Genomic DNA, 24,559 nt, shown 5'->3' on the forward strand with positions numbered 1-24,559 from the left:
TTGCCAACACCTATCTTTGTGGAAATGAATTTTCTGCACTCGTTCACATCACACATCGAAGACGCGTATTTCCGAGACAATAAATACAGCTGCAAAATACCCTTCAAAATAATAAAATTCTACGCAATTTCTACATATAGTGTGGTGTTATCTTCAAGAAAAGTCATTTTGTGGCTGTTTATCACTAGCAAGCAATTAATTTTTGCACAAGAAAGATGACGGTTTCACGATAATTGAGTTAATTTTGAACGAAACTAGAGGGGGTCCGCGGGGGTCAACAATGTGTTAAAACATTTGGTGGTAACTGAATCGTCGAATTTGGTAATGCCAGTGTACATTAGGGCTGTTCAAAAATAACTTTTTTTTTCTGGATTCCAGCCATTCAGTCATTAAATTGTCAGGTTGCCCTAAAAAAACGCTGCACACCAAATTTGGCTCAATTCTAACAAGTATAGGGCTTCGCAGATCCAATTTAAATTTTTAATTTAAAAAGGAAATTTGAAAAAAATTGAAAGTTTTCTGTCAAACCCCATGAAATTGTTGAGCTGTCTTCAGAGACGATGCAAAACAAATTTGACTCAATTCCAACAAGTAGAAGCGGAGTTATTGGAGTTTTTCGTTGATAATCCTCGGATTATCCACCAATCCTCGGACCAAGTCATATGACTCGAGACTGGGTCTACCAAGACAGGCATTTCATTGTAATTTCGAAGAATAGTGAATTATTACACGATTTATATTTCGTCCATCAGTACTGATACTTGAAAATGCTACCAGAAACTGTTAAGAGTGAGGAACATTGGTATATTGTGAATGCGAAGCATTCGATATAACCGAGCAGAGTTTTGAAAAGTGGGTTTCACATGACATTACCTCGAAACTGAACAGTCAACACAATGACTTGGACTCGGACTCTAGTCAAAATACTATGACTCGGACTCGACATTCTACTCCGTGACTTGGACTCGGACGTGACTCGGTGGTGAATTGAAAATGACTCGACTTGACTCGAGTCAAAACTATAAAAGTGAGGTTGACTTGTGACTCGGATCCTTGTGACTCGATTACAACCCTGGTGTAGGCCTACCAGATGCACATTACAATTGAACGACGACTAGGGAAGTTGGTATATAGGGAAGTAGGTCATTCAGAACAGGTTTGACTGGATGTTCAATATCGTACAATGTTCATATCAACTTTACACATCTTGTAATTTACATTCCTCTTCTGATGTCATAACTCAATGTTTCTGTTCATCATTAACCGAATCATATCAGACAGATAAGTCAGCGGACATGAGCTTAAAGTCACAACAGCACTGTTTGCTAAACCCTGAACGTAGGTGGAAGTCATTGCAAAGGGTGAATAACTACAGTCACGTGCCGGGGTTTTCCCTGCACATGTCTTCGTTGTTGGGCACGGGAAATGTGCAGTTAATTATTGTTAACCGTTTCCAATAAATATCATAAACCGTCTAATGACTGATATGAAGATGCCAACAGATAGTGTTTTCATCAAGACCGCGAAGTCGGCTTACATTAATGTAGCAGTCTACAATCGACTCAAATCATCTAAAGCAGCGGTTCCTTTGACTGAATGTACTATTGCTGTTGAACCGACTATTTCTAGGGTTCCAACCATGCCATGTCGATATAATGTGATTGTCCATATCATACAATATGTTTTGTCAAATATTTACACAATTATGGCATAATTTTATAACTTGAAAAAAAAATTCGTTTTTCTAAAGGCCTTTTTTAAAACACTGTTTAAAACATGTTTTAAACAAAGTGTTTTGAAACACCGTTTGTTTTAACCCATTGTGGACTGAATTAATTCTCCGTGGTTGGAAAAATTATTTCTATGTATATTTTCAATGGTTTTGCTTCAACTTAAACATTGGTCAACATAACTTCCGGAAATTGTTTATTTTTAATTATTTTTTATGTTTGTCGCAAATTTGCGACATCAGTCATAAAAACGAAATTGACAAATTCACTTGGAATGAAATTGAAACGAAACACGGTGATTTGAGAATTGAAATTATTCATGAAAAAGTGCAAAACAGTTCGAATGTTTGTTCAGACACAGATGCACAAGATATTTGACACATTTGATGACAGATTGTCTTTTGCAGGTAGGTCGTTTGCACCTTTGTCATGTGTCCACGGCAGGCGTATGACCCACTTGATCACGTCGGACATCCATGTAACCCTACCTTGCACAGTGTTTTCTCTCATGGTAAATCACAGAACGATTCAACCGTTAATCAACTTTGTTCTATTGGCCGGAAGAGACATATGACATGTGATTTCAGGAATAAGCAGTAAGGACGGCTCTGGTGCACAAAGCCTTAGCAGCTAACCGCCACTCATCAAAAATAATCCCAGAAATAAATGAAGGTAAAAAATGACGGGTTACACGAGTTATTTACAGTAAATGACATCAGGGTTGTAACCAAATCACAACTCAATCGCACTTTTAGAGTTGTGACTCGCGTGAAGTCGAGTCATTTTCAATTCACCTACGAGTCAAGTCCGAGTCGGAGTCACGGAGTAGAGTGTCGTTTTCGAGTCATAGTGTTTTGACTCTCGTCCGAGTCATTTTGTAGACTGTACGGCTCCGAGATAATGTCATGTGAAACCCACTTTTTACAACTCTGCTCGGTAATATCGAATGTTTCGCATTCATAATGTACCGATTTTCCTCATTTTTATCAATTTCTGGTAGCATTTTCAAGTACTAGTACTGGTAGATGAAATAATAATAGCCTGATAACTTTACTAATCTTCGAAATTCCAATGAAATGCCTATCTCGGTAGACCCAGTCTCGCGTCATATGACTTAGTCCGAGTCACGCACAATGACTCGACGGACTCGAGTCAATATACACATACACTCGAGTCGAGTCGAGTCATTTTACGTTTGTAAGGAAATGACTCGAGTCAAGTTGAGTCATCAAAAACTCGCGACTCCAGGCTGACTCGAGTTAAGTCATAACCCGAGTCATTGCAACCCTCTGACTATTTCACATCTATGAACGATTTACCTCTGTTATATCAAACCGGTCGTTTCCGTTCGGCGTTTAAAAGTATAGGCTACGTTATAAACAAACTATCAAATATCCCGCAGAACCCGGTTCACAAACAGTAGCCTATGTATCACCTCAACTATGACTGTATATTTGTGCGGTGCCTACCTTGATATATTTAGTTTACGATTTCTCACATCATTTCCTGTTATGACGGGTTGCCTAACTAATATGTATGAACCATCATATATCCTGCAACCCGTCGCCGTGTTCGCTGTCTATTTCATCGTTGAATTGATATACGTTGTTCATGTACAGCTGATCAGGTTACTATATCAATTCACAGTTAAATTTCGCTGGACGTAAAGGGGTACTGCGATTTCAGTTGATTGACAAATGTGATGGATATTAGTTACATTCTCTTGGTTTATATTGACTAATCTAAACGGGCAAATGCTTCAAAGATAACAGAGACGAAAGATGTTGTGCTTTAGCTGCGAAAACTTATTTGGCGAGCCTGTTAGGTTTGATTCAGTAGGTATACTGCTCGTAACTGACCATCATGTTGCCTGAACTTTCACAAAATTATCTCATATCTTTACTGTAGTGTTTTAATCCTATTATACCATTGGTGTGTACTGGGTTATCCTATTTGGGTGAAAGCTGTCTCATACCCACAGCATCTAAGCGCCCACCACATTCAGCGCATCCCAAAATTGATTATATTTAGATAACTGGTATATACCTCCAATATACCATGCACTAATGTGGAGGTGATTTATAATCTGTTTTACAATTTCGATGCGTAATGTTACGAGTTTCCAAAGTCGTCGGAAGCGTTATAGAATATTATTCCTTTCACTTTCACAAATATTTGCGAAAGTGGATTTTTCGCTATCGTTCATAACAAATCAAAAGCCAGGATTTCCAACACAGGACCACTGTTTTAATACTTGCTTCTGACTTGCAGCTGCAGAAACGGCGTTACACGCATGCGCTTGTTATTGTGCCGTTAACTGTCGATCAGGGGCACACGAAAAGTCTTCGAGTTGATAAATTCTTTACTGCAATGAATATATTTGTGAAAGCAATACAAAGAAAGTCTCAACAAAATACCTATAGCAATGGTCGGGAATCTATGACTCGCGACCCATATATGGCTCTTTTGGGCATAAAGTATGGCTCTTTGCGAAAATTCTAATTTTGTGCATAATTTATCAATATTGTAGCAACTTGTTATTAAATCTTCAGCACGGCCAGTATAATTATTCTTGTGGCAGTATAAACATGTCTTTGAGAGGTGAATACAGTGGCGTATTCAGGGTTAGGGGCAGGGACTCCGTTTCAAAATCCTCAAATCTAAGTTGCTGCCTCTCCTGTGCCACGAAATCTCGGATTGCACGATGCGTTGATTGCTCAATGAGAATAGCAGACGAGGCGACGCCTCTATGACGATGCAGTTTTCAAATACACATTGTCTTACTGATGTACGGCGAGAAATGAACTCCGTGGAAGTGACATTCACAATAACAAATTCAAATTACAAACAACGCCATAGTTATCCACGTTCTTGATTGACAACGTGCCTTTGTAGTTGCTGTTCAAATGTAGGCGTGTGGCACAACGTTGTGTTAATGCCGAATACTTTGAGAATTGAGAAATCGAATCGGAATCGGTGCGGCAATTACATTCAATTATTACACTGGTCAACATAACGAAAAACAAAATGGGCAGAACATCTAAGAGCCGTTTCTTGCGTATTCGAGGTTGCTGATTACGAATATCACATTACTGATTAGAGATTGGCTCTTGTACCCCTAAAAAAGTCCAAAATTACTGTATTAACCATTGAATATTTCACTTGGCAAGAAGAAAATCTTAGTTTTTTTCTAATTTTATACTGCACTTCTATAGATTATAATTGACTATGAAGAACCCTCATGTCGTCCCCATTGGTTATCTCCAAAACAAGAGCCATTTTTTGTTAAAATAAGGTAATTTTCGGAATCAGCGCCCTTCAGAACAACCAAACCCACTATTACTTTGTAGGCCTATGTCTAAAAATATGTGCTGAGTGTTGACCAGTGTTATCAGTTATTATAAATTCTATGATATTTACGATGAATTGCGCTATGCTAATCCCGGCCGTGCCTTACCTATGCCTTACCTCCCCATTCACGCTATATTTTCGAACATTAAATATGCAAGTTGCGTGTTTTTCGTAGTGAAAATGTTCAAAATCTAGTAGACAGGTAAGGCACTGTCTCACGTGCCTCCCCTGAAACCATGTCACTGACGCATCACACATTACAGTGGGTATGCATGCTGCTGTGTAGTGACCATCATGTTTGGCTCCGCCTACTTATGTCTCCATGGGTCCTCGCATTTAAGAATATCGTCAAGACTTGATCTCGTATAACTGACGAAAGTCGACGAATTTGTGCTACCACGACGTCACGATTTTTCTATTGTGACGTATTAGTTGATTAAAACGTATGGCTCTTTGGAAGTTAAGATGGAAAATATGGAGTGCCGACCACTGACCTATAGTATCCCTATATTAAAAATTTGCGCAATTTTGCAGTTTACACGGGCCTACACCAAACATTTGGTAAGTCAGATGACAGTTGCAGAACAATTACGCTGAAGGTGAACTAAACGACAATGTGAGGAGCATGTGTACTGCAGGACTCAGATTGCAAGGACGAGAGTATTCGGTGCCGACCATTTCAAAGATTGGGCATATCAATATTGGAGGTTTTGGCAACGGTTATTTAGGGACATGGTTTTGTCGCATTTATCCTGCGTTTTTAGCACCGCATTTTGGCCACAACTACATGTAGGCCAACACGTCATGCTTTCAAGTGTCCCGACGCGAGCGAAAAGGGTGGCCTCGAAATACCGTTGCACACTTCACTTCTGTATATTATGCGTACTAAAACTATCGGATGGTACAGTTTCGGCGTAGCCATTTCCTTTCCTCTACCCTGCCCGAGTATTACCCGCTTTTTGATTATCGCGCCAATGTTTCTCGCTTATTGCCTATAGGCCTACTCAACACAGTGACCTTGTATAGTTACAAAGCAAGCACAGGATATCGCGATAAGCCCGAAAAAATTTGAAATTTACCAATAGCTTTTGGCGTGCTCCCAATTTCTACCCGTCGCGACCCATACTTTTAGAACCCATGGTCTATGCATTACCGAGGTTCCTGTTTCGGATACCATAGCTACTAAGCGAGATACGTAGAAAGGTCGTTATCAGTGTTTTAAGGTGTTTTGTGGTGCCGAAGCCGTCGGCCAAATTTCTCCAGCGGTTTCCCAAAACTTGGACTTGCAACTACAGGAGAGAAATAATTGTTGTTTTACGCTATGTCTTGTCGATAACAAGACTATAGTCTATGAATAATAGCCGCTTGTCGCCGGTCGTCGAAATAATCGACTCCGGATAGTCCCGTCCTTGCAATCTGACTAGACAGCAGTCGGCCTAAAAATACAGCCCTCTGATACCTGCAGCGGAAAATATGCAGGATAATTTGAAATCGCGAGCGTCAGACATGTTTCATAGAGGTCTGTTGCGTACAACTGTTGTCTGCGAGTACTCTGTGTCATACATGCCCGTAAAACGTAGCATGCTAGTATTAAAATGCATTCTTTTTGATTTGTGAGGATTGGGTCTCGGTCGAAAATGTCTGAGAACCACTGCCCGATTGGATCAAAGTTGTCCAAGAAGACAAGAACGATGGAACCCGCTTGTCTACATCTCAAACGTGTTGAGAGGCGCCCCCCGAAGCGATGGTAAAACGATTTGCTGCTGATTGTACCGTGAGATATTAAATAAAAATAACATGATAACAAAAACAATATTTTCGGTGTGTGTGAATAAACGTATGATATCATGAATTGTAACGACGTAGTAGTTCTACAAGAGCGAGCCCGACTCTATAGAGGTTGATTCCTAATATTCCTATCTCGTGCAAAATGTCTCTTCAACATGTCTTTATACTAGACCAGTGCACTACACACTCCTGCGTATGTAAAATGGTAGTGCGGATTTACAAATGTAATGCGGATGAGTGTGGCTCAGAATTGTGCGAGATTCTTACATTTTCTGACGTTGGATGATTCAAATAAACTTGATATTAAGTACAGTGGCTCCCTAGCTTTTGTCTTCGCGATGCATGTGAAATATACTGTTTGACTTACATCGCACCGTTAATCATAGCTTTCATAATGATTTTGCCTCGCACCAGCTATAGTGAATTAATAATATTTGTGAACTATTAATACTACGCAGTCAAAAGTCTGGCTTGAAAGCGGCAATAAAGACCGGGCCATCCAAGCACTAAGGGTGGATTGCACAGATGCCGATTAAAAAGTAATCACCGATTGCCTTAATAGGCGATAATTTAATCAGCGAGCAAGGTCACCTGGTGACTCTGTGGTACAGATACGGATTCGCCTGAGAGTAATCTTATCGCGGATTACTGACGCAAATCGACGCAAATGATGTACGTTAGCAATCAGCTGTTTTCGGTCGGTGGCGATATGAACTGTGAGTTCTTATACAAAAACCCCACAACTTCCTTGGTCAAAAGGGCGAACGGTGAGCGAACATCGTCCTTTGAGCGCCGGTACCGTACGCCTACTTAACGTAACTAAATCGTCATGATGTGTAAAACATAATTCCTTCGTAACATCAGCTCACAAGCATCTAAAGGTAGTTCTGCGTGACCGCCTAATCGCGTCAAGCGTCAATCGCGTGCGATGGTAAAAATATCGCGCCCTAAATTTGGCAACGGGTTAAGATTTAAGAAACGATGACCCGTAGCCGCGGCAGCTGGAGTGGAACGGGGCTTATCCAAAATTCATTTAATTGCAGCTGCATTTCGGGGGCTCTCTGACGAAAATCGCTGCGGCCAAAAGAAATTTCGATCTGTGCTTCAATTTGAGACCACATCATTTTTATAGCGCAGTGCCCCTATAATGATACTTGTTGTGTTTCGATTGTAGAACCTGTCGAAGTACTCGACTTCGGTTGCCAAGGAGGAAGTTTGGATCAATCCTTTCCGCACTACAAAATAGATTACGGTGCCTCGCCTTGAATTAGCAGCCACATAAGTTTCAGATAGCTATGTATTGTCGATATCCAACGTTCAAATTTCGTCAAGAAACATCTGTCTTCCAAGAGTCTATTTCCGTCATTGATCAGAAAAAAATGTTTACCGTATGTTTCGATCCCATAACGAAGCTGGAGTGGTACTTTTGTTGACAAGAAACGCTCATATCAGTAGTGTCGGTTCGGGCACGTGTTCAGAACTACACTGTAAAAAATCTGGTAGATTTACTGGGAAATCTCTGTAAATTTTACAACGAATTACCGGTCGCAGCCAATAACTGTGCTTAGTTTGTAATTATACATTTTGATATGTAATATTACCTTAGTTTAGCTGTGAAGTCAAGTTGCCAGAATTTATTCGCAAAATTACTGACAGTTACTCGTAACTGCAGTTTACCAGGCTATTGGGAAGATTGATTAGTTTCATAATCGCTGCAGCCAATATATACGTGGAACTGAATGTTACTGATATATCATTCTCGTGGTGATTTGACCTGATTCAACCTCGTTAGCGAAACTGGGGTGTGTCGTACGGAAATTGTTGGCCCTAGTACCAATTTCAGTACAGTACATAGTAGGGTACAATAAACAACTGACAATCGCAGCTAATGTGGTTACACCATAGCCATTTTAAGGCTATGGCTATACGGCCGTTCTCGCTGGTTACATTCGTTGTTAGGGATAGGTCTGATAGTTAGAAAATAAGTTTAGGATGTATAATATTGTTCGGGAAACTAGAAATATCAGCACCGCACGCTCAGTTGACAATTTGTTAATGGCGGACCTTGCGACCTGGTTACAATAGGTTACCGTTACGCGTTTCTGGTTTGCGGAGAATCGTAGTAAACAACCACCGCACAACTGTGACATCACAAGCAGCGTCTCGTTAAGTAAGTACAGTAAGTAGTGAACAACACTTGGGATAAATATCAATTTATACGAAATTAGATGGAAAAGAAAGGGACTATATGTAATGGTAAATGTTTCTGTATGAAAAAGAAATGACCTAAGTCAAACATTATAACGTGGCCAGTAAATATTATTGGTGGCATGTCAGCGGATGAATACCACTTATTTCGAAATCGTTCGAGTGTCGTATCGTCGTCTGGCCATTATTGAGATTTGAGCAAAGGGTGGAGCGAAGGTTGTTGTGCTTGAAGAAAGTGGACACGATCGTGGAAGATTCCTAGGAACGCTGAATGGGATACGCATCGTAAAAGGTACAGTAGGCTACTACATAGTATTTGTTACGGTGAATATCTGCGACTGTGCAGTGTGCACACCACTTTGATTTCATGATTGAAATATTTCATTCGCCGCATTCTCTGTTCTATTTTGGGATATTAGTCGACTTATATAGTGACCTGTGACACCACATACTCCGTCGCGGAGAAGTTGAAACTGTTGGCTTGTTTATGTCATTTTCGGGCCATAGCATAGAGATGTTTTCATCCACTGCTGGATTTGTTTGGCACACATGCCACCTCAAATGAGGAACCATTTGCTTCAATACATTAGATAAAGTTAGTCATGAATCTCTGCTATATCATGTACAAGGCGGAGCCTTCATCACACAATGTACCAGTACCGGTACTTCAAAACATGTTGTATTTTTGTTAGCCTATTTGTCTCAAGTCTTCATAATGTCATGTCCAGGTTAGGAACTTTGCTTTAGATAGCGACTTACTCATGAATTCTTTTTAGTGGAACTGCAAGATACTAGTTACACAGAAGGAATGAGGACGAGGAAAAGAAACAATTGGAAGTTTGGCCGGTGGTGGAATTAATTCACGTTTTCTTGAGACCACTCGTGTTACTGCATGTCTCCTAAAGAAGAATTAGACCTCCAGCAGCAATACTTTCCCATCGATAACCACTTCATTGTGATATCATGAATGAATATACAGTTTGTTTCAATGTCGATTTGGGAATGTGAAGAAAATTTTGCTACATTTTAGTATCGGGTTGCTTTGCGATAGGTATGGATGTACGTGAATTTACAAGCTGGTATGTAATCCTGATTTACAGGGACAGCATGTAGGTAGGTAGGCGGTAAAATGACAGTATCGGTAGTAAATGTACAGGAGAACATGTAGTTTGGATGTACCGGAGGTGACTGTAACATTACAGTCTGGCGTGTAAAGTGAGATTAACGGACGAGTGTAAGTTAAATTTACATTGACTAACGGTAATGTCAGATTACCACGAAATGTCTGGCTACCGTGCTTCCAAACATTTCGCGGTAAATCGAGGTTTTTATTTTTTACAGTGTAGCAGAAAAATTCTAAATTTTAGAGGTGATTCCGGCTTTACGATTGCAAAGGTCTAACAGGGGGAAATTACATCTGGACTCATCAAATGTTTCATATTTTGGGCAGACCTGTAAAGCAGGGGTGTCAAAGATACGCACCAAGCCCGCCAGACGATGTTATCCGGCCCGCGAAGCATTATGAGCCAATTAAAAAATGCTTGTATTATCCATCACATTTATAACAAATGTTGAGTTTTTAGTAAGAAATAAAGATAAATAATAATAAAAATAATACCCTGCAAATAAAACCCCGCCGACAGCATTGTTTCAGTTTCACTCCAGGGTATAGTCAGTATTATTAATAAGTAGGGCAAGTTTTTGCAACTTTTGCAACTTTTTTTTACACTTGCGGCAGCTTCCTAAATACTCGTAAGATGTGTAGAATGCTGTTTTAAGCTGTTTGAAGGAATCTTATAGTGTAACTTTTTTCAACATTTTGCAACTTTTTCGGTTTTTCATGAAAGTATTTTTGATTATGGTGAAATACACGGCCGAATTCGAATGAAACACCGTGAATCAGCACTGAAGTAACGCTCTTACGGGTATTTTGGGATCTAAGCCGGAAAGTCGACCTTTTTGCTGCGATTACAGTTAAATCGCTGGCATGTATTCCTCACAGTGCATACTCAGGGCTAACGCCTCATTGCTAAAACATATAGCAAGCATAGAAATATGCCAAGTTATATTTTCGTTCAGAGCCACTGTTTCATTGGTTTATAACAACCGGCCAATTATCGTAATTTTTCCAATTCCTTTTTTGGCGATCAAAGGTGTTGATACAAAGGACTCACTATGATCCGTAATATATTGCTATATAGTATATACCATTCTGAATATATGCTGGATCATACAGTATTTTAGTGTCAAACAAAGGGTATGGATTTGGAGATAACGTTTTGAAATCATTTGACTGGTTCGGCCCGCGAGCGATCAGAACGTTTGTTTTAATCCGGCCCGCTTCCCAAGTTGAGTTTGACACCCTGCTGCAAAGTCATAAATACGCGAAGGGGAAACCGAGTAAAAAGTTGGGTACTACTAGTTTAAATCGATATGCCCCCAGCTCCTATCGATATGTCATTCCTATTTACCCAAAACTAACGAATGTTATTACAAGTAACACAAGATTTACTGACTATCAATGCTAAGCCAGTTCAGGAGTTGAAACCATTGTCTGTGTTTAAATATCTATAGGGCTTTCCATACGTAAAATATATATCCAAGTAATTTCTAACTGCCTTTGCGGGAGATACAGGTCTTTGAAGCAGTGTCATATTCAATTCCAGTCGAGGAAAATATCAGTGTCACTATACATTTAGCAGCGACGCATTCCTAACGAATACATGGTTTTCAGTCATTGGCAGTATATATCCGAAGGAGTGACCAACCCGCGATTCGTGCTTAACACGATTTCGTGCCTCTATATTTCTTCCCTTTATAGTACCCCTTACCGCAAAATTAAAAGATATATTCGCAATTATGAGAGGTACACTCCCGGTATCCTACAAGGCCGTTGGAATGGTTCAGTCTAGTGGTGTGCAGTATCGATGATGCGAACCTATGAAAGGTTATGTGTGGACGCGAACGTGAACCTATGACGTCACGTGACGTCATATTGCCACCTTTGGGTCAGAGATGAGCATGGATTAGGATTAGGATTTGGATTGGATTAGGATTAGAGATTTTCTTCTGAACAGATTAGGATTTGGATTGGATTTACCAATTTTCTGGGAGATTGATATGTCGTGTGGCGAATGGCGACAAACTTTATTCAGATCAGTTATTACTTATGGTTACTAAGTTATCTTGAATCAAAGGAATGGCTGGTTGTGAAAGAAAGATGTCCAATCCCTCCGTTGCATAAATTAGCATTTTTTCTGAATTTTAAGTTGGAATCGGATTAGGATTGGACATGGACTTGAATATGAAAAAGTTATGAATTAAGATTTGGATTTGGATTTGGATTTGACGGTTCGGATTTGTATTGGATTAGGACACAGAAATTCCAAATCCGCTATCTCTGCTCCGGGTACTTTCAATCAAACGATTTCATACCGATGACCAACAAGAATTAGTCGGACATCAAGTTTTCCTTCTAATGATAAAGTGATATCTGCGGTATCTAAGTAATTATGAAATGCTTCTATGTTAATTGAATATACAACAGCAAGTATTTCACATTACTATTGTAACCCGTTTCATAACCACGTGGGCATTGCAGGTCTATTTCTTTAGGTAAATTTGTATCAAGTCCCCTTCAAATTTGCTAGTCTCGAATATCAGGAGGATCTTACACATCGAGAATAGACGTAATATGAAATGTATGTGATATATAGAGAGATATGATATTATATGTATGTATGTAGAAATTACTAAACTATTGCGGGTTATAATAAGTTTTTAGTCAACGGAGTATCGGTATATCTTAGCATTCCGTGTGTCATTCGTCAGAACTTTCCTGTTGTCGCATTATCATCCATATCTAAACAGGTCTCTCATTACGAAAACAATTTCTAAAGGTGACGCCATTCTTGTCACTCCTGCTTGAGTCGACGATGTGTCTGTTTTTCTCGTTCGCTGTCGTAATAATTGTAGCTGTTGGAAACACACAGTGTGAGTTATAGTGTTTCTATTAGCTATGGATGAAGATTAGGCGAATTACTAGACGTGTTATACTGCATGTATGATATTTGCATCTTTGTTGGAGATATGCTGGAGCAGGATTATCGATTCCAACCGGACAGGATTTCGGAAAGTTTTCCCGAAACAGGATTGGATTTGGATCGGGACAGGATTCTAAATTTATAGTGCATGAAAGTGACCTAGTCTTTGATTAACGTGATACTTTTTATGGCCTTGATCTTGGCAAATTTTACTTTGCTCCACAATTTCAAATATTCATTACTAGAAAACTTCAATCATGACTGGAGGTATATTTGAAAAAAACTACGACCAGCCTTGGCCAAATTAGTTGTTGCTGGTACAAAGAAGTAGAAGTAGCGTTACAAATTTCAACTTTTCAGTAGAAGTTGATGAAGTCTAAAATCATAAGCATCTACAGTACGTATCAGTGTTGGGATCAAGTCACTACCTTCGAGTCACTAGTCATCTCGAGTCATTGCAGATTTTGACTCGAGTCAAGTCAAGTCAATCAATTTTCGAAGGGGACTCGAGTCAAGTAAAGTCACTCGATATTTGGAGGTGACTCGAGTCAAGTCGAGTCACGTCAAGTCACGAGTCAAGTCACAATTCAAGTCAAATTGAATCTTCGACGTATGAGTGATGATTCAAAGTCATAACATTTTGCCAGCTGCGTGAAAGAGATTAATTGGCCATTTAGCTTGATCAAATAACGAATATAAAGTTAAATATACAAGCAAAAAGGCGATGTATCGCACGCGCACACGTAGAACTGCTAATAGAATACGTGATTAACTAGTTGCATGCTACAGTCTGTTATTATCAGCGAAAATAAAGGATCGAATACGAAGCTTCCGAAGTTTAAACAAATTGATATGGTACACACATCCGTGAGAATATAAACGCAAAAACTGTATTCATTCGATTTAAATCATAGAGGAGGGTTGGTAAAGGTGAGCAGACTGAGCACTGCTCAATGTAAGCGCTGAGTCGAGTAAGAAACAGAGATACGTTTCTAATAATCTACTACTACTACGACGACAACAGCGTAAGCCGTTATCATTTCGTTTGCGGTCAATTTATTTGTGATGTATAGCAATGGAGGACCAGTGGAACGTACAATAAGTGAATGACTGGTTGCTCTCACAAGTGTCAGCGCCGTATCGCGAATAATCCGAACGTACACATGATACAGTGATTTAGTAAACACAGTTTGCTTATTGATGACTTGAAATTGACTCGTAAATTTTGCTCCGAGTCACGAGTCAATCCACATTTTTGAAGCGTCGAGTCAAGTCAAGTCAAGTCATTTTTGCAAAGTGACTCGAGTCAAGTCATGACTCGAGTCATCCCAACACTGGTAAGTATAGTGCCAATAGGCAAAACCTTCAGTACAATATTCAAAGTGTAAAAGTAGGTAGTTTCGGATGATAAATTTATGTAAAAGTGGAAGTAGGCTATAGTCATAAAATATAAGCGTTTACCTAGGTACAGTAAATAGGCAAACATATCTGAGTACTCTGAAAAGACATAGTTCGTTACTGACCACCTCTGTCAACGACATAGACAATAAATGCTTGCTCTTTTTTAAGCAATGATTTTTGGGATCCGGATATTAACATTAAATACGGAGAAGGGATCAGGATTGGACTAGGATCGCAAAAAAAACATGGTCCGCACATCTCCGCACAGAAACCGTGTACATTATTCAATCCGCCATTGCATCAACAATTTTGCCTTATTTATATTTCTAACTCAACGACATGAAACAAGGGTCAATATTATAAGGATTATTTTGAACTGAACAACAGATTAAGGATCACTGATTTGATCATTTATTAAAAAATATACCGATTACATCAGTGTTTGTTATTAAATTGCGATATGCTAATTTATATTCATATATCTTTTATCAGGCCGCAACTGTCCAGCAATGTTTGAATGCCTCGATGGGGTCGGATGCCAGCTTAGAGAATTCTTCTGCGATGGATATACAGACTGCAGGTGATATAGCTAACGGGACAGTAACAGCACTTCGTTAAGCCCCGTAAGGTTGAATCTCTCTCCTTGTTATTCGCTGTAATCACCACAGTTGACTGGAAAAGTAATTCTAATGAGAAGTCAGAAAGCGCATATTACAGACATCGGGGCTCCAGAGGATTGAAAGCTTTCAATCAGCCCTTTGACCTGTGCTTCATGATGAGGGTTTCTATGATTTCCGGGGAAGTTTAAAATGACTACTCGAAACTCGCAAGGCTGCCCATGGTCATTTTTTTACTGCACCCGTGTGTACAATGAAATCTTCGTCTTTTATCAGTTCACAGATCTGTGGCCTATGCCCAAAAGTGATAATAATCCTGAAACGTCTTTACAGTATACTATATGGCAGTGGTTCTCAAACTTTTTTAGACACGATCCTCTTTTTGATAATGAAAATTGTCGCGTCCCTTCTCGTGATATTACGGAATATTAAAGAGAGAAATCAGATTGCTAGCAATCGCAACGGACAGTTTGATGGCATTGAAGGTTATGGTTATTGAGGAGAGAATTCTCAAATATTAAATTCGGACAATAGACAATAGATATGCCACGAGCTGGACATAAATCGCGCGAAGCGCGAAAAAATTCAGTTAACAGCGGCTTCGCGACCCCCGTCAGATGCTTTCGCAATTTGCAATGCAATTTGCTAAAAATCTAGACCTGATTGAAGAAAACGGATAACAGTTTTGGATTCAGCATCAAAAAGTACACTAAGAACTTTAGTAACCTTAGAATTAACGCAGCACACTGTAATTTTTCCTTGCGGGATGACATTTGTCTGCTGGGGTGCTGCAATAACTTCGCTTCTAGTGGTTGGAATTGAGTTAAATTTGGTATGCATCATATCTACTGACAGCCTAACAATTTTATGGCGTCGACAGAAAAATTTAGAATTTATATTTTTTAATGATAAATTCAAGACTTTCTACTGCGAGAATCCTGCTTCTACTGGTTGGAATTGAGCCAAAGTTCGTGTGCAGCGTTTTATTAACCAACCTAACAATTTTATCAAGTAGCCAGTGAATTCTGAAGGAATCCTTTTTTTTAACAGCCCTCATGAATATACAGTTTCTTTCAATGTCTTCTTGGGAGTGTGAAGAAACTTTCGCGATATATTAGCAGGGTTGTAATGACTCGAGTCATAACTCGTCTCGAGTCCGACTCGAGTCACGATTTTAAGATGACTCGACTTGACCGGAGTCATTTTCTCAAAATACGGAAATAACTCGACTCCACTTGAGATAATTTGTGTATTGACTCGATTTGGACTCGAGTCATTGCGCATGATTCGGACCAAGTCATATGACTTGAGATCAAGACGGCCAAGACCGACGTTTCATTGTAATTTCGAGGGATAGTAAAGTCATCACACTATTGGAATTTCGTCTATTGGTACTGGTACTTGAAAATGCGTCCAGAAATTGCTAAAAATGACGAAAATCACTATATTATAAATGCGAACCATTTGATATCAACAGACAGAGTTACAAAAAGTAGATGTAACAAGCCTTTAACTGGAAACTGGGCAGTCAGCACAATGACTTTGACTCAACTCGAGTCATAATACCATGACTCGGACTTGAACCTCTGCTCGGTGACTTGGACTCGGAATTGACTAGGTGGTGAATTAAAAATGACTCTACTTGACTCGAGTCAAAACTATAAAACTGAGATTGACTTGTGACTCGGAGCATTGCGCCTTGGTTATAACCCTGTATTTTAGCATCGCGTTGCTTTGCGATGGGTATGGATGTACGTTAATTAACAAGCTGGCATGTAATCCGGATTTACACGGACAGCATGCAGGTAGGTGGTAAAATTACGGCCCCGGTCGCAAATGTACAGGATAACATGTCGATTGGATAAACCGGAAGTGACTGTAACATTAAAGTCTGGCGTGTAAAGTGAGATTACCGGATGGGTGTAAGTTAGATTTACATTGACTGATGGTAATGCTACATTACCGCGAGATGTGTGACTTCCGTGATTCCAAATATTTCGCCATAAATCGATTTTTTTTACAGTGTAGACATTGTAGGCTATGACTGCATACTGAGTTTTCATGACATGATTGTTATCGATTTTGATGCGTAGTATGATAAGTAGGGCAAGTTCTTGAAACTTTTGTTTACAGCTTCCGGCAGCCTCCTAAAGTTATGTAGTATGGTGTTTTAAGCTGTATGGAGGACTCTCATATTGCAACTTAATTTCGGGCCCTCTTCGAACTCTGACCCCCTCGAGCTCGGGTTTGGGGTACGGCAGTTACGGTCCTGTAGCAAATCGTGAATCATTTCATGAAATATTTTATCGATTTTGTCATCGGGATGTTGTTTTACTGACATGGACGCTAGGCAGCGATAATTGTCGTTAGTAGTGTAATTAGTCGCTCGTGATTCGCAAAATACCGGAAACAAGAATGTTGCATTTCGGAAGTCAGAAACGGTGCATTTTGAGCTAGCTAGCGGTCGAAAATCGGCCTACGGAGCTTCGAAAAAGCGTCATTGTGCGCTTCCCTGCGATCGATTTTGAAAACAGGTGTTTTAATGCGAAGTGACCTACATATTCTGCGGAGACAAATGACTATGGTATCCTGTCCACTGAATCACTACGTGAATTGCTTCCCGTGGAAGTGGAACAGGTTGGTCTAGAAGCAATCCGTGAGCGTACACAATACGAACCAAATACAACCGCTCAGAGCAAAACTGACTCACTGTGTTAAGTATATCACGAATCACGGATGTATACATTGAATGTGTTTATTATCCACCTGTAATCAAACTCTTTACAAAAACGCGAACAATTTTATCATTCTCATATTTTTTATCACCGAAATAATTCAGATACTGTTCAGTTGAAAAACCTTGAGCTCTTAATCAAATATGAAATACAATGATCAGCACACATATCAGATTTTTTACTTTGAAGCTGTTGCCTGGTAACGGTGAAGTCCTCTGGACCTAGAAACTCGACTATCTGAGGTTTTAGGGGTGGGAAACCAAGTGAATCATGAAAATGAGTGGAGTTATCGCTATATACACACACCCAATGAGAACCTGGTAACGTTGATTCGTCGTAATTGATGACAACAGCAAATTTCTGGTATTTTGGTTTTTTCGGTAGCTGATCCACAGCGTAAGTCCCTATGAATAGATTTTTCGTGTCAGGATGATTGAAGAGAATATTATTAATCTCATCCGTGTTCATATTTCCACGACCTGTCTTTTCTGGTTCAGTTGTAAGAGGTGTTGGTACTCTTTTAAGCAAAGCAATGTCACAGACGTTGGTAGTGGTTTGGAGGTTGTCAAAACCAGGTGTACGGTTCCGGTTTTGTGTAGTTGGTAACACCCTAAGCTATTATCTGGGGTCAAATCAAACACGAACAGAGTATAACCATTCATATAGTCGGTAGGTGATATATTTAAAGGTGCCTCACCTTCCCACCTCCCTGTCTCAGAAAAGAGCATCATATAACCTTCTAAACCCCCTGATTTTTCGAAATTGAAATGAAATTCTCTACCTCGTAATTGATTGCCACAAACAGCCAATGACATATTCTGAATGTCATAATGTTTAAAGTTGAATGGGTTTTTGTTTCTAGCCCCGATAAACGCTGTGGTTTCAACCAAACCAATTACAATTTTTTTCGGCAAAGTCCCGCTAACTAACTCGCGGTCAAGCTTCGTCAGTCCCCCTGCGAATGTATGAGTTGACATTTGAAGACGAGACCATGGATATTTAGCATTCGATTTCTGTAATATCGACTTGTGAGCTAAGCTGACACTCTCTGCGGTTGAGCGTGGGAGAGATATTCCTACAGTGCTCTAATAGCACGACAGCTACATGCGGTCACTTACAAATTACTTTTACTTTTCAATAGCACCCCGCTATCATTTGTCAATAGCACTCCGTTGTAATTTGTCCGCTGCAAATACTTATAGTGTTAAACGTAAATTCACTTCCAGCTGAACAGCCACGGAAGCCAAACTACTTGACTTACAGTTTGTAGATATTCAAGGTAGAAAGTGGATGGATTTGCAGAACTTTCGGGAAAACGAAGATGCGTATTTCGAAAACTAGTATTGGTGATGTCCAGCCGGACACTTTCTCAAACTACTTGAGTAGCCTACTTGGCAAACCTGAGATATTCTGCTTCTGAAGTAACTTCTGAGAATTACTACTTATAGCTGTGATAGAGCATATAATACATGGCATAACCGATGTTGTACTTGAGTACCAGCAATGACTACTCTCGCCACCTCCGAAGAAATGTTCAGTCTATCAGCTACATGTCGGAGCTTTATCTAGGGTGGTGGTTTTTAACTGGTCTTCCAGGGAACACTGACGGTTCAGTAAGCCAGTTTCAGGGGTTCTGCAGAGGAGGTCAAGCGATACACTCAGTTAGGGCTTTGGAGCCGGAGCCGTGCATTTTCAGGAGAGCCAGAGCTGGAGACGGAGCTCTACATAAAATTCAAGAGGAGCCGGAGCCGATGTATTTCAAAAGATGGTATGCTTTTACTGATGGAGTAAGTTGCGTTCTCGTGCGGATATGACGTCATCAACGGAAGAAACGAATTAATTATCACGTCACAGGACCTTGTATACCCCCATAAAATTATGGTTCATTACGACGGCTACAGCCGAACCATAGTTGCTGGAGCCGGAGGAGTGGTATCAATGAGCTCCGGAGCTTGGAGCCGGAGCTAATTCATGATAGAAGAGAGCTCCAGAGCAGTTCAAAATTTACATCTGCTCCAAAGCCCAGGCATTCATCTCAAACATATGATTTCAGATTATACGCCGGCATTGGCCATCATGGCGGGTTGCCATTGGGCCTGATCAGTGGTCCAATTGTGACTGTTATTTTTTGGTACGTCGTAAGCAGTGACGTTCGCAGAGGGAGTAGGGGCTAGAAATCATGAACGCCGCCCTTCTGAAATGCCAATTCTATCCCCGATATTTATATGCTGATTTCTAATGAGGCAAATTGCTAACTCGCTGTTGCCTTTCGACTAAACAACACGATGACAGTTGTCAAGATGAAGCCTGTAATGGTTTTGTTCTGTTCAGGCTATTTTGGCGACAGTAATAAAATGTATTTGGTGTGTAGGCAGATGTGTATTGTGATAGATTGTTTATTCTATGACAAAGCAAAAATTTTGGGTTCCGAAAAGATTTGATAACCCTGGCCAACACAAAATATTTTTTGTCGTGTGCCAAAGACATTATTATGGTTTTTAGGTATTTATGGGTTTCCGAGTCCGAAAATGACATCCGTTTCTATGAATTGGCTCTACCTTCTGAGACATCAATATTTTTTAGGTTTTTTATTTATTCGTCGTAAGCAGAATACTTGGAATTATGGATTTAGAATCTACTCGGCGATATGTTTGCCTCACTCTAAGGAAGTACGCCACTCAAAGACAGAAACTGCCTTGGAACTAGAGCTTTAATAACATTCTACCGTACAAGAGAGAACGAACTGCTTCTGTAGAAACTTAAGACATTGAAATGCTTCTGCTGAAAATGGGAGTGCTGCAATATTGACTTCAAGAACTCACATAACTCCGCTTCTACTGGTCGGAATTGAGTCAAATTTGTTCTGCATCGTCTTTGAAGACAGCTTAACAATTTCATGGGGTTGGCAGAAAAATTTGAGATTTTTCTTTTTACTTTTTTTTATTAGATCTGCGGAGTCCTATACGTGTTAGAATTGAACCGAATTTGGTGTGCAGCGTTTTTTATGGTAACCTGACAATTTAATCAGTGAATGGCTGGAATCCGGGGAAAAAATTATTTTTTGAACAGCGTTAGTGCTAAGGTCTTGTGCACCAGACCCCGTCGAAAATAATATATCCGCAAAAATTGATTGATCGGGTGGCTAATACGATTTCAATAACAGTCTGGGGCGGCAAAATGAGGCTGCACAGTGTACACAGCCGGCTAAAAGCAGCGTATTTGGTAGTCCTATAGCTCGCGACCAGAGAGCTAAAATTTAATCAAACTGGTCTCAAACGAGAGCTAGTCTCGCACTGATTCCGAAAACACAAATTAAAATGCGAGCATAGCAATCAAACCACTCCGAAATAGCCGTCAAGGCCGATTGTACCGAACAATCGTAGCGCCGCAACACAAGCTTTTTCTGCAAAAGGAGTTCGTGCACCATCTTAAAATAGTACATTGAACGCTCTTCCTATTTGAGATCTGATTTTTTGCTGGCGAAGTTATGTTTTGTGATACGATTGTTCATGTATACAACAGGGGTGTCAAACTCAAATTGCGTCGCGGGCCGGATTCAAGCCTTCAAATCGCTCGCGGGCCACCAGTCAACTGATTCCAAAGTGTTAGTTTGTGCTCTTGCTTTTCACTTGAGTACCTTAAAAGCCTTATGATTCGTGTATTATCTATGTATGCAAATGAAGATATCACGACTTGCTACGTAAAAACCTTATGATCCGTGTATTATCTATATATGCGAATGAAGATATCACGACTTGCTACGTAAAAACCTTATGATCCGTGTATTATCTATATATGCGAATGAAGATATCACGACTTGCTACGTAAAAACCGTATGATCCGTGTATTATCTATATATGCGAATGAAGATATCACGACTTGCTACGTAAAAACCTTATGATCCGTGTATTATCTATATATGCGAATGAAGATATCACGACTTGCTACGTAAAAACCTTATGATCCGTGTATTATCTATATATGCGAATGAAGATATCACGACTTGCTACGTAAAAACCTTATGATCCGTGTATTAGCTATAGATGCTTTCAAGTAGCAAGTCGTGATATCTTCATTCGCGAACAATGGAATTGGAAAAATACGTTGATTGTCCCGTTGAATACAGTTAAGATTCCGCTAAAACAGTCGCGTTAACGACGGTTTAAGTCTTTCTGGGGGTCTTTTGGGTCGAAAGTGACAGAACAGTGCGACCAAACATATTTCAATTATATATTATATCTTCCATATAAACTGCATATAACGGTTCCGCATTGGCGTTTTTGCTTCTGTGAATAACTACTTATTGATCCATTTTTCCATACAACTTTGAACTTGGTGCGAACTTTTAGCTTTCTTGATATTGGGTGTCAATTTCACCAATTGTAACTAGTGTTAGCCAGAGTGAAACCACAGCGTTGCAGTCGAGTGGTTATATAATCAGGCCTATCAACATGGAAGTATTTTTTGCAAAAAATCTTAACATTTCTTACAAATATGCTGGGAAATATAACAATTTTTCACTCTACTCAGAATTCGCGGGCTGGATGAAATCGTATATCGGACCGTATGTTTGACACCCCTGATGTACAATGTTTTTTTTTATCTCATCTTATCTCCACCAGTTGCTGACGATTACCCCTGACGAGTGCAGCCGGAAATATCCGGGTTCATTTCAACATGCGCAAAAATTTAAATCCGAGGAAAGTCTCGTCAATAAGAAATCAGATTTCATAACCCTTGTCGACATTTTTCAACTTTTGTTTTAAACCAATAATTGAGTTTACCTAATTTGACGATGCTGATTCCGAATTTACCGTCAGAATTCTCTCATCACGTCACAATTTCTCGCAAAAATCGAATGTAAACTTTACTCAAATACGGCGTTTATGCCCGTTTAGGTCCGTATATGACACGAAACACCCTACAAAAATCTCAGCTTACTTTATTGGATTATCTTGAACAAAAACACTACAGATAATCAGGATCCTTAGTATTTAGAAGAAATTTAGATACAACTTCAATAGAAGAGCATAGGTCTGCAACGGATTGGCTGGTGAATTGATCGATTTAGAAATTAGCAATGTATTTCGTGGTGCTGCTGAACACGTAGGCAAATCAGCAGCAATCCATTCAGGCGCGTAGCAAAATCACGTCCTTTTGAAATGGCCATTCCGAAGCTAATATTATTAACAATCCAGTGAGTCGTATTTTATCAGTGTTGCTCGCGGCCACCGTCAATTAGCGAGAAGCGGGTTTCCAATTAGCGAGAATCGTTTGTGCACCATGTAACGCAACGCAATCTCCCGGTGAGATGATTGTGAAATTAGATCATTGATTGCCGCGCCATTTGCAATCGTCGCTGGCCTTATTTATTATCGCTTCCCCACCAAGCCTACTTCCCGCTGGCTTGAAGAATCGCATCTGCAATAGGGACGATACGCACCGCAGCGCACTATACCATCGCTTGTCTGCGCACGATACCATCATTGGCCTACACAATTGCGTCTGCAATAGGTCTGATACGCAGTATAATCATCGCTAGCGTAACTATCGCGTCTCGGGCCTAGCATGATATTTTACTCCTATCTCTCGATTGTGATTAAATATTGTCATCGCGAAACTAAATGACATCGAATGTCCGCAAACATGTCCGACGCGTGCGTACAAGCGCGCTTGATTTCCGTTAATACTTGACCATCAGAAGATCTGTGTTAAGGTTTGAGTTATAAAAGATGAGATAGGTAGGTTTGAACCGCCTGAAATCGATGCCATTATATAGCATACTCCGTAACAACTAGGCTATGCGCCTGAATGCATTGATCGTCGAGAGTATTTAGTTAGAAGATGCATCGCGAGGCAACAAGACCGAGACCTCGATACTAAAGATTTTAATTTCAATAGGCGTGAAATCTGGCGACTGCCATCTCTGCTGTGTGGGAATATGATATCTGATACCCGGCCGGAACCATCGAGTCTTCTGTGATGTCAGACTGGCTCAGACATTGAACATGGACAAATTTCATTGAAATACATACTCACCGTGAACAGACCGCGCCGTAATTGATTTTGATGAACGCTAATACTACAACAGAACTTCAGAAAATATCTTGCAGGCTCTTGATATCGAAACTTCTGACTCCTCTGAAATCAGAGTCTCTTATAAAGAGTCCACAACAGGTTTTCTATTTTGGAAAATAATTCCTGTAACTTCGTTTATTAGCCGTCGCCAAAGATGCGTATTAGGGTTGTTTACAATTTGGTAAATCTTACAAATCCTTCGTTGTAACGTCTTATTCTATAGATTACACTGGTCAACACATATTTTTAGGCTGACAAAGTAAGAGTGGTTTTGGGGGTTCTGAAGGGCACTGATTCCGAATATGACCTTAGTTTTGTCATATTGGCTCTTGTTGCGGAGATAACAATGTGGGGCTATTTTGACAAAAATCTACCATTTTCGCGGTATTGACTAGATAAAAAATAGGCTTAGTCGTACTATAAAGTTTAGAAATTCAATCTACTTGTTATTTTTACACATAGACGACCATTTTAAATCAAAATACAGCGACGGTACTATATTTAGGGGTAATAGATTTATATCATAGTTACAGACTTTCACGGATATCATGTACATAAATAAACTCCAGTCATGTATATAAGTATTTACTTAGATACTCAAATAACGT

General features: G+C 39.8%; 2 long non-coding RNA genes across 2 annotated transcripts in view; both read left to right on the plus strand.

Moving 5' to 3' along the window:
• LOC145448464 (uncharacterized) overlaps positions 1 to 24,559 on the plus strand; it is a 459,562-nt gene that overhangs the window by 332,468 nt on the left and 102,535 nt on the right. The gene's annotated exons all lie outside the window — the stretch shown is intronic.
• On the plus strand, positions 8,358 to 10,072 carry LOC145447620 (uncharacterized). The gene is made up of 2 exons (XR_013917666.1): positions 8,358 to 9,369; positions 9,854 to 10,072. It is a non-coding gene; the product is annotated as an uncharacterized LOC145447620 (long non-coding RNA).

This window comes from Botryllus schlosseri, chromosome 10, assembly GCF_051294905.1.
Source record: "Botryllus schlosseri isolate E-star chromosome 10, Bs_hap1, whole genome shotgun sequence".
Taxonomy (NCBI): domain Eukaryota; kingdom Metazoa; phylum Chordata; class Ascidiacea; order Stolidobranchia; family Styelidae; genus Botryllus; species Botryllus schlosseri.